This window comes from Hyposmocoma kahamanoa, unplaced genomic scaffold (genome assembly GCF_003589595.1).
Source record: "Hyposmocoma kahamanoa isolate Upper Pololo Valley unplaced genomic scaffold, ASM358959v1 232, whole genome shotgun sequence".
NCBI classification, from domain to species: Eukaryota; Metazoa; Arthropoda; class Insecta; order Lepidoptera; family Cosmopterigidae; genus Hyposmocoma; species Hyposmocoma kahamanoa.
In genome coordinates, this window is record NW_020653750.1 from 3,828,281 (window position 1) to 3,839,584 (window position 11,304).

The 11,304-nt window shown below is 34.8% G+C and overlaps 1 protein-coding gene across 1 annotated transcript in view; it reads right to left on the bottom strand.

The window, feature by feature from the left end:
• The window catches only part of LOC113228512 (thrombospondin type-1 domain-containing protein 7A-like), an 88,172-nt gene extending 84,045 nt beyond the window's left edge, over nt 1-4,127 (bottom strand). The window contains exon 1 of the mRNA XM_026461847.1: nt 3,900-4,127. The gene's annotated coding sequence lies outside the window, so the exon portion shown is untranslated. The remainder of the gene's footprint in view (nt 1-3,899) is intronic.
• Nucleotides 4,128-11,304: the final 7,177 nt, after the last annotated feature.

Here is an 11,304-nt window from a genome sequence, read left to right on the forward strand (position 1 = left end):
AATACACTATTGCATTAACAGTGCGATATTACCTCTTACATGCCCGAAGGCCTGTTAACTAATAGTCGAGAAATTTCCCAGTTTCCCATGGAACGTCCATCACCCACGTCTTTGGAAAGCTCGACAGTTTCGTTACATTTCCATTAGCTAATAACGAACAAAGTAAAGGCTATCGAGTTCTTAGGTTTTCGCGATTGTTACACATAGGAAATGAAACTAGTTTTCCGGATTTAAATAGCGTATATTTGTTTTTTCAAACAAACCGACGTTTCGGGCCCTTTATAGGTCCCATGGTCACGGTAAGTAAAGCCTTTTTTTAAGGAGTTTTGGACGCGATTCCTATTAAAAGATGTCATCGCTCTCTTTATATACCTATGTAATTTCTATAAAATAATGCCAGCCACTTAGAAGCAAGGTAAAATATACTTACATATATATTATCTTTAATATAAATAAAAAAAGGAGTTTCTGATAGCAATTTATAACAATTATCTTGTCTACTATTGAGTCTAGAGTAATTGTTATAACAATTTCTCACTACTGGGTTTGGTTTGTAAACAATTTGTAGATGTTATGCATTTTGACATAATGAAATCATTTAACATTTCTCTCAAAGCACTTTATTGCAATTAGGACCGTGTCCTCGTGGAGGATGCTTACCACAATCAATAAACCTATTTTCCACGTACTCTTTCCCTTCCCCCCTTACATGTTAAATAACCCCCTTTGTGGTCTCGAAACACATCTGCTAATTCACTTACAAGAAAATTGCGATGTTTTGTTATTGTTATACATTTGAATACGGAAGGATGTGACTATATAGAACTGCCTCCGTTGCCGAACGGATACCATGCTGGACTGCCACGCAGAGGTCTCGGGTTCGATTCCTGGGCGAGGAGAAATATTTGTATGGCCTACATTTATTTCTCTCGTGAGTTTGGGTGTAATTTGTGGTTGTCTACTTCTGTGTGTGTCCATGCCATTCGCAGTACAGGGTTTCCCTAGCGCAGCGCTATGACTGTGTACGTTAAAAAAAATTTAAAAAAATCTTGTATAATTGGTACTATCTACCAAAATGAATTAAGAGGTAGATACATATAAGACCGCTTTATTGTACAATGTAGCCACTGTAACTGATTTTGTTGAACATTTTTTGTACTAATAAATTTATTAAATCAGCGGTATACAGTACGATGAATTGAGTATACAGTTTGATCTTTTAAAAAAAATTTAAAGTTGTACCTATTGAAAGGAAAATTTAATTCCTCACTCAGACGCGGCAACGCGCTACTTTTGAAACAAAAAGCTACACTGATTCAAACAAAAGAACAATACCCAATCTGTATAAGCGCTCCTGTCCATTAAGGAGAGACTGGAAATACCCCCCATTTCCAGACTGTTCTCCCTAAGGTCCCATGTCGCATCTGCTAATTCACTTACACCCTAATGGCGGTTCGTATGCTCACAATTTGTAAGGTAATCTTATTAGCACACGCTTCCTGCTTGAATTAAGCTCGTTTTTGACTCGATCTACTTTTTATGTTTAATTTTATAACTTTAGCATAATAAATAGAGAACTGTATGCTGGGGCAAAATTTGTTTATATGTCCTATTATTATTTAGTACACAGGTAGAAGATCACTAACACGTATATGAACTTGTACGTAGTACTTGTAGTGATGTAATTTAAGAAACCATAGGTTTTACATGAAATATATCAGTTTATCAACAACTCATATATACACGATCGATCATATGAATTGTAAATAGAACCCATTACATTATTACTTTACCATTCATTCAATTTTACAGCTATCAACCACGTACTGATATGAAATGAAACTATTTTTTCGGAATTCAGTCACTATAGTTGTTTTTTGAGACTCAGTGAAATTGTGTGGGATCCACCGAGAGCACAGTTTTTTCACACCCAAATGTTTGTGTAGTATTGATTGTATTTCACTCATGCCTATCCTAAAGATGCCCGAATCTCATAGTATGTCACATCGATCACAGCATCGATTTTTTTGTTGTTCACAGCAGTGGACCATCACGAAATTCGTTACTGAGATTCTCACGACCGCGCTTGTTTTGAATTCTGCAAACCAGCTATAAATAATCGTCTTGCATGGTGCTTCATCGCCAAAAACAGTTTGAAGCCGAGCGAAACTCCGCTGAGCTGTTATTTTGTTTAATTACACTTAAAGTCATAAAAAATCATACTACGAAAATTTTCACGAGTTAAATCCATGGTGATGTAGACAACCAATTTCTAAAGTGACGCCACAATGTAAAAACAAGAGACAGATGAAACAAAGTGTATTCTACAGCCAAAGAGTTCCATTTTTGAATGTTGTAATTACTTTTTAAATATTGTTTATGTAAGTGGCCAGTTCCGGAAACTTATAGTGTGCCCCATGTATTAAATAACAATGTAGCTGGACGTATTTATTTTATTAATTAATTATTTGTGTGTCGGTTATTGTTACTGTCTTAAATAATTTGCGTGGTTTATATTGTTGCTAACATACATTTTGTTTGTTGTTTATTTTAAGTAAATACTAAAACATATGGACTCTTTGTGGTCTGAATAAATAAAATTTGAATTTGAATTTGAATAACCCAGTGTACTATAACATACTTTTAAAAACGGTTTTTACATTATGTAATCTTCCTTTAATCAGAATTAAGGGATCGCTTCAGAGCTCTGGGTCACATTATATCATAATTTGATTGGCTCGATGAGTTTTCGGGCCGAGTACCTTTCAACTGGTTTAAAAAATGGCTGCTCGCTGATCTGGGGCGTAAATTACGAACCAACCTTTTGCGAGGCAAGTTATATTAATTTGTTGTTTTTCAGACCAATACTATATTACAAGTTTACTTAAATATAGGTACTTTCAAATTGCCAAAGCTGAAGCAATTTAGAAATAATCATTTCCCAAATTGGTCCCATCGGGAAACGAACCTGAGGTTCTCTCAACAAGCGCCCAGAGTGCAAATCGTTAGGCCACAGAGATAGTCAAATATCATAGCCGTACAGAAGAACCGTTCCTCGGCGCGACTGATACGGTACAACAAAGTAATGAACTTCTCCTACGCTTATAATATCAATCTATTGAATAGGTATTAGTTACTCGAACATATAAATCAATAAGTCTATTTGATTCCAAGTAAGGCATCATTAGGTCGTCAAAGCATCGGCGGGTAATGAGCGGGTGCTAATTGAATCGTGACTTAACCGCCCGTTTCCTTTGCCGATTGCTTTCGACAATCGCGCTCGTTAAATTTATCAGATTTCATCTGCTAGAATTGTTATAGCTTACAAACCATTCAAATTATATTCTGCGCATATCGCAGCAAAGAGCTCGTAATAAATCTCGTGGAATTGCAAGCGTGAGCCACAATGCATCCATTTGTCAATGTCAACCATTGTAAGCCACTTTCGCTGCATGCTACGCTGTAGCTCGTAGCCCGTAGCAGTCCCGGTCTCGTAGCTCTGACTTTTCACTTTACGTACTTTTGTTTTACTTCTTTAAAAATACAGTTTAAAGATCGTTATGAGATCAGTACTATTTTTCCCATTGCTTATTTTATTTTATTATTATTTTTTATTTGCATATTTTATCATTCCCATATTACGTTTTGTGCGATTATAGTTTAGTTGTTAAATGTCTTGCTACGCAAGCGAGTGGACATTAAAATTTTTTAATCTTTAGCCTACATACGACACCGAAAATGTCAATAACTAGCTATTTTTCTTGGCCTTTGCGTTTAAACATGAAACAATAAAACTATCATCATTGGACATTTATTTTAAAGATGTAGTTGATTTAACGTAAATACAGTATATAACATGTTATTACCTATTATTATATGATAAATAAAATACAACTTACCTTCTAATTGATCTTCTAAGCCCCTAACCTAATCCACATTCTTTATAAAAAAATATCTCATATCAAAATAAAAACCAAATGTATACAAACGACGTTAATCAACTACAAACTTAAAGAAAAAGAAAATTAGTTTAAATATAGAATGTGGGTGTATAGTACAGACAGGGAGTACAGTGTACAGTACAGACAGACGCAGGCAAACTGGTTCGCGGCGCGCGGGGCACTGGCCGACCACTGCGCGACGACGACGACGCTCGCAAAACCTGAAAGATTATGAAGGAGCCAGAGGATCGGTTAAGTAAAATGCATTGTAGAGGTTACGGTATGCTGTACATTTTTCAGTTAGAATCTTTCTGCTTGTATCATATCATAATGCAGCATTAGTAGCAAAAAATCAGTGTACATAGGTTTAGAGGCTAGGCAAACCCATCTGCCAAGGGTAGCGATTATTCTAAATGTTCTTTATCTAGAGAAGTCCAGCGATGGACTAACACTAATGTACATATTAGTATACGAAGAAAACTTTTCCCAATTAATTGGTCCTTCCTATACATGTCTCATGATTCGTAACCACGAAGTCTGAAGACGGTGTTCAGCTATAATTCATAACGCTATGATAACCCCTGCACCTAAGTTTCTAGTCACATCGTAGTTTTCAAAATCTGATATATGTTTCAACCAGTCTACTGCTTCATACTCTATGTCTGTCGTTCACCAGGCGGGCGTGGACGTTCACAAAAATAGGTTTGCTCCCTTACAATATCGCAGCCATGGATAAGGGGAAGAGTTGCGGGTAAGGGAGGGACAAATCTTAATAATAACTTGTATGTAGTGCCGTATTTCAGCAACTGCAAATTTAAATTTGTTGCTACGTAGTCGATGCGCGGTAACGCTGGCCCTTTGTGGACCTTTGTTTTAGCTACAGAAGTATGGGCACAGCCACCGCAGCATTTTTCACTTTTTCGTTAACCGAGTCTATTAATGAAACATGTTTTAGACAATTGTAATCTTGCAAAGAAGACTTCAATTGCACATATTTTTTTACCAAATTTGAGTATTAAATTTAAATTTAAATTTAGCCATAGATATTTTAGATTATAACTAACGTTTTACACCTCCATCTATCTTCTTAACAAATAAAGTTCGATCTTCCTCGAAGCGTTTTAACCAGTGTTCGAAGTGATAATTTTTTTAAATTCGGTTCACAAAACTGGATACAATTCAGATATAAACTACAAGTATTTCATTTACATAGTGACACGATCAGAATATATCCTACTTGATGTGAACACAACATGCAAAATACGCAAAACTTTAATAAATTTAAAAAAATAATAATTAACTTGCGATAATTATTTGATAAATATACAAATATCAAATTTTACAAATATCAAGATATTGTAAAATTAATTGGAAGAACAAAATGCTATCAATTTCGTGCCATATATTTGTATCCGAGAGGTATTTAAACGTGTCAAAAATGTTAACATCAGAAAAGACACAAAGCCTTTCCTTTGCTTTGGTTTAGTATTCTCACTGTTTGTTATTTTTAGTCAAAAATTGAAGAGAACTATGAATCATCACGGATATTTATCGGACATATATCAGATAAATACAATGATAATTATCAAATAAAATAAATATATTTTGATGAATGAAATATTCTTTATTCCACATTAAAATTACAATGACAACACAAAACAGTAAGAGATACATTAAACCGGAACACATTATAATAAGTACCACAGAGTAAGCCAATGTGCAACAGGCGACCTTATTGGTAAGTAGCAATTTCTTCCAGGCAATATTAGAATAGAAAACCTTGTTAATTTCGAACCCTAGTTTTAAGTGTCATTAACAAGTGTAATTAACTTTTTCAAATACACTTCATGTCCTTTTTTCATCCGGGTGGGCAGAAACAACAACCTTACTTTTGCTACGAACCGACACATATGTACCTTTCGCCTAATAAATACGCGTCATCAGTGCTTTAATTCATGCTGCTGGTTAAGGATACTTTTGACCTGGCCTTTCAAAATTTAAATTTTCAGATCAAATTTAAATACGAATTCTATGTCAATGGCTCCAATGTAAATAGATTCATGACTCTATTATAACTAAAGCAAAGATTTTGGTTATAATAGTGGCCATTTCACCTGACGGAAAGTGGCGATGAGGACGACGATGGAGCTTGCACACCTAATAATATCCATTCACTGTTGCCTAGAAAATTACGTTTTACTGTAATGACAATTGCTTTTAAGAAAATTATTCGTTTTTCTGTTTAAAGTTGAAAAAACATTACTCAAAATCATTTGTAAAATAAAAAGTAGAACAGGAACATTTCATGGTAACTGCAGATACTGTTTCAAGGAAATTTACCCAGTTGTTGTGCATATAATATTTTAGGTCAAGTTTTTGCAACAAAACGAGGCGAACCTTCAGAAATTGAGAGCAAACTTTGCGTCACATTTCAATTTAAAATCAAAGGACTGTTTAGGAGAGTTGTACCGACCTTTAACATAACGCTGTCATACCAGTACTCCTCTAGAGTGCTGACATCAATAGTACATTAACTTAGAAACTCCAAGATACGAGTCGTCGTGTAATAGAAACTTGGACAATAACTGTCAACCCACAATGACGCTAGGGGGAAGATTTCATTCTCGATTTTAACAAGCGATGATTTGACAAAACGAGGCCAAAAATACAACTTTAGTAATATTACCATAAAGATAAATGAAATTAGATTTTTATTATATTTTCTCAGCTACTTATTTAAATTTTCTTGGTTGTTACATCCTATGTATTAATTACAGTTGTAACCACAGGCCACATTAATACTAGTTGTAACATTAATTAACGGACGAACTTCAAACACACAATTCTCATATTTAGGTAGTTATTTATATGACTAGACAGCTAAACAAAGTATCAATTCCAGTACAATCTAGAATCAATCATCCGAAACAGAATTGGCAATTAGATTATAGTAGGTATCAATCTATAACAAAATTATATTAGTATTGGAAGAAAAGAAGATCACGTAGTAATAAATAATAAAGTAACTGCCTCCTTGTTCGAACGGTTACCATGTTGTAATGCCACGCAGTGGTCCCGGGTTCGATTCCCTAGTCAAGAGAAATATTTGTATGACCTACATTTATTTCTCTCGTGAGTTTGGGTTTGATTTGTAGTTGTCTATTTGTGTGTCTGCGATACAGGGTATCCCTAATGCGTATCCTAATGGGTATCCCTAGTGCACGCTTCAACGTCACTTTCCATAACGTGAGTTGGAGGAGAAATGCTCACTTATTCTACCATAAAAAAGTGTTAAATGTTTACCAGATACTTGTTTAGCTTCTTCCAACCTTATTAGTTCTTTCAAATAAGCTTTTTTATTTCGGGTACTTTTAACTTGACTCACTTTACGGACTCTCTCTATGTAAATTTATTACATTATCCGTATGTCTAAGTTGAGTGTAATGCTTCTAGCCAACATGAATGTTTTCCGAATGCCACTAGACGACGTCGATTTTGAGGTTGGTGGCAAAATGCACCATTTCTCCAACAATCTTGCGAAGCCGCTTCCCCCACGCCTTTTTTGGTGCCGAAAGGACTCGGCACTGTGAGATCGTACGTCAGTTTTATATCCTTTTGCGCTTCAAACTATGTTCGTTTCACCTATCAATTTTAACGTAGCTATTAATTATAAGTGACACCAGAAATATTTGGTTTTTATACAATCGTTAGGTGTATTTGTAACATGTGTTTCACTACTTATTACAGTTAGAAATAAAATATTTCCAACATCTATCTTGAATACTTATATTATGGCTACCGTGACATTATCGACATTTGAATACTCGGATCAAGTACCAACCAACCAACTAAAAATGTTCTTGCTAGCAAAGAGAGGCCGTGCGTGTTATGAGCCGAAGGCCGAAAGGTATCAAGGGCAACAATGGAAATTTTTCTGATTTTCACTCAACAATCAGGCTTGAAGTGAGAAGTGAACCTTCAAAGTGCAAATTACAATCTTGTATTGTCACGTACGTAAGAGAGAGTACTCGAATTCCCAACTGTGTGAACAGCGGAATATGTAAATTTAGGGACAAATTTACAGAGCCGTTGATCTGGGAAAGATAGTCTGATATTTCAATAAATTTAGCATTACAATAAATGTCTGGATAAATACAAATTAGGTAGATATACAGCAACCCGTTAAAACCTACTTTACTATTAATGTGTATAATAAGTGGGTAACTAATATTATTAATACCTAATAATAATTAATAAATTATTAAGCTTTTCTACAAAATTCCAACCAATATCTTTCGAGGCATCAACTACATAGTTACTTAACTACATTGTAAACGGAGTTTAATAGTTCAGTTCATATCCAGATAACGGCAATAACTGTTCAAACTTGGTTCTTTGTTACAAAACTAAAAAGGTATTAGCATTTATTATACCTCTCGTTCCAGAAATTTTCTGTAATGAACATCGTTTTACGAAAAGTGAAGTCTTTACTTTATAAACATACATTTGATCCTTACATGGGTTGATTTTGTACGCCTCAGTGATTCTAAAAAAAACAGTATAAAAGCTATTCATTCTGAAATCAAAACACGTTTTGTTTTCAATTCCTATACAGTCAATCGCGTGTTTATGGAAACTATTCATTTTTAATTCTTTATGGATATTTACCTTTTTATATGTTTTTATACTATTTCGTTAATCAACCATTTGATAGAGTAATTGTATTAGTAGTTTGTATTTGTAGTTTGTTTGTATTGTGTAGTTTATAACCATAAATTTACTTCCTATGGATTGGACATTATATTATTGCGGTCCAAAACTCAGCCAGCCGGTTTTAGTGCTGAATTGCGGGACATGTATGTCTTAAAAAATGTGGAGGTCTTGAAAATTGTATAATACCTCAAGAAAAGCCATTAGTTTTTAAAAATAAATTCCGTTAATACCCAATTCATTTCCGCCCACATACAGCACAAAACGGTAAAAAAGTATGAATAATAGAGGAGAGCGCTCGATTTTAACGACCTTCTGAGAGGACTCTCCACATCACTGAGAACTGATGGTTGAAGCAACTCGTATATACGCCTCATTTTATGTTCGGATAATGTTCATCGTCTCACAAAAAAATCCATTATTTCTACCATCTTTGGAAATGGTTATAAGAACACCAGGCAGGTCAAAGGGCAGAAAACCGCGGCTGTAGAAAAATGTCGTTACGTTAATTTTATCTTCTTGGTAATTGTATACAGAACGCTTACGGTGAGATTTAGGAGTCCCCGTGATGGTCGATCTATATAAATCGCGGCTGTTTTTGCTGCGGCCCAGGAACTTTTTTTTATAATACCAAGTGACAGGACGAACAAGTCGTGCGCCTGATGGTAAGCTACGCGCCTGTCCATAACAATAGCACTGCAACTGTTATGGACAGGCGTGTAGCTTACCCTTAGGCACGCCTGTCCATAACAGTAGCACTGCAACTGTTATGGACAGCGTGTAGCTTACCATCCGGCGCACGATTTGTGCGTCACGTCACTTGATATTATAAAAAAATAAAAAAAGTTGCAGTGCCACTCAGAGCTTTAGATCGCAAAGATTTGAGGGGCACTGCCACTGCGCCCGTCATCCTGAGAGATAAATTGACAAGTGGCTGTAATTTCACCAGCACCCTACCCTTCAAAACCGGAACACAGTAATGTCAGCATTACTGCTTGACGGCAGAAATAGCCAAAGTGGCTGTACTTCCCTGGACTAACTCTTTCACAAGAAGCTCTATTGCTACGAAAAACTACGGTTGAAACTGCGGTCTCAACTTGAAATTTGGCATAGCTATACATCGCCTATTATCTCCTAACTTAATACGGCGAAATGTTAGAATTTGCTCAGCTTATAGCTTATAGCTTGTCTTGTATATTTTGCAATAAATGTGCAATCAAAATATCAACAGACTTGTTAAAAAATTTATATTCTGAAAGTGTTGGTACGGTACGCACAAAATAGGTCAGAATAATATTTCAAATAGGACATATTATTTTAGTCAAATAAAAAAAATCCACCAATTACATTTTCTTGTAATTGCTATTTCAATTGTACTCAGAGGGTGAAGGAAGGATGACTTAAGAAGGGAAGGAGTCGAGGTCAACAAATAATACGGTTGAGTAGTAAGACATAGTGCAAAAGCTGTTGAAAATAGAAAAATATATTTGTTTTATTGATGAATTGTTGAGAAATATAATTACTTTACAAAATTAATTAATTATATACAATCCTGAAAATGTTTGCTCAACGACGTGACGACGGTGAAATGGATTGAAACAACGAGCGTGGATAATAAATCAAACTCAGTTCATTTGTGTATGGAAATTTTCGTTTATTTACACGTATAATTAATCTCCTACATATCGTCACATTAGTCACGCTCGGAGATAGTCAGAGTGTATTGAGGTGAATAGATATAAACAATTAAGTCGATATTGTATACAGTCGATAGCAAGCTTAACCTATACACTACATGAAAAACCATATATCCACTTGCAATATGATTAATACAAAGTGTAAAGCAAAAATACGAAAACATTCATTCGTCATAGCCGCTACATTAGTGTATCATAGTTTGATGGACTTGGCAATTTGCTTTAAAGAAATGCCGCCGATATTAATAGAACGTTTGTCTTACAGAGGTGTACTGTTAGGGCAATTAACAAACCCTCAAAGTGTCTCAAAAGGCTAAGTTTAAAAGAAATAACATTCATACATTAGCTTCAAAGCAAAGTTATGGAAATGTAATTTACATTAATAATGACAATAATAGAGTCTAAAATAGATATTAAAAAATAATAATAATACCGGCTCTCCCTTAAAATTTATCTTTTAGGCCTTGGGAGAGGCGAGAGTCTAAAATAGATATCAATAATAATAATCATCATTTATTTCAGATAATTAAAAAACCCATATCATTTGTTAGTTATACAAACACTTATTAACTAATGTTAGTCTACCTATATTACTCTGAAGCTACACACACGACACACTACATAGGTAATAATAATAACTACTGTACCGGTCTGTAAGGGGTTGACGTCTTTAGTCAGTGTTTCCATATTCGACTGTCATGTGTGTCTGATAATATATAAGAATATAAGAAGTAATAACTAAGGAGAATACATAGGGGACACTATAAGTTTCCGGGACAGGCCACTTACATAAATAATATTTAAAAAGTAATTACAACATTCAAAAATGGAACTCTTTGGCTGTAGAATACAGTTTGTTTCCTCTGACTGTCTCTTGTTTTTACATTGTGGCATCATTTTAGAAATTGGTTGTGTACATCACCATGGATTTAACTCGTGAAAATTTTTGTAGCATG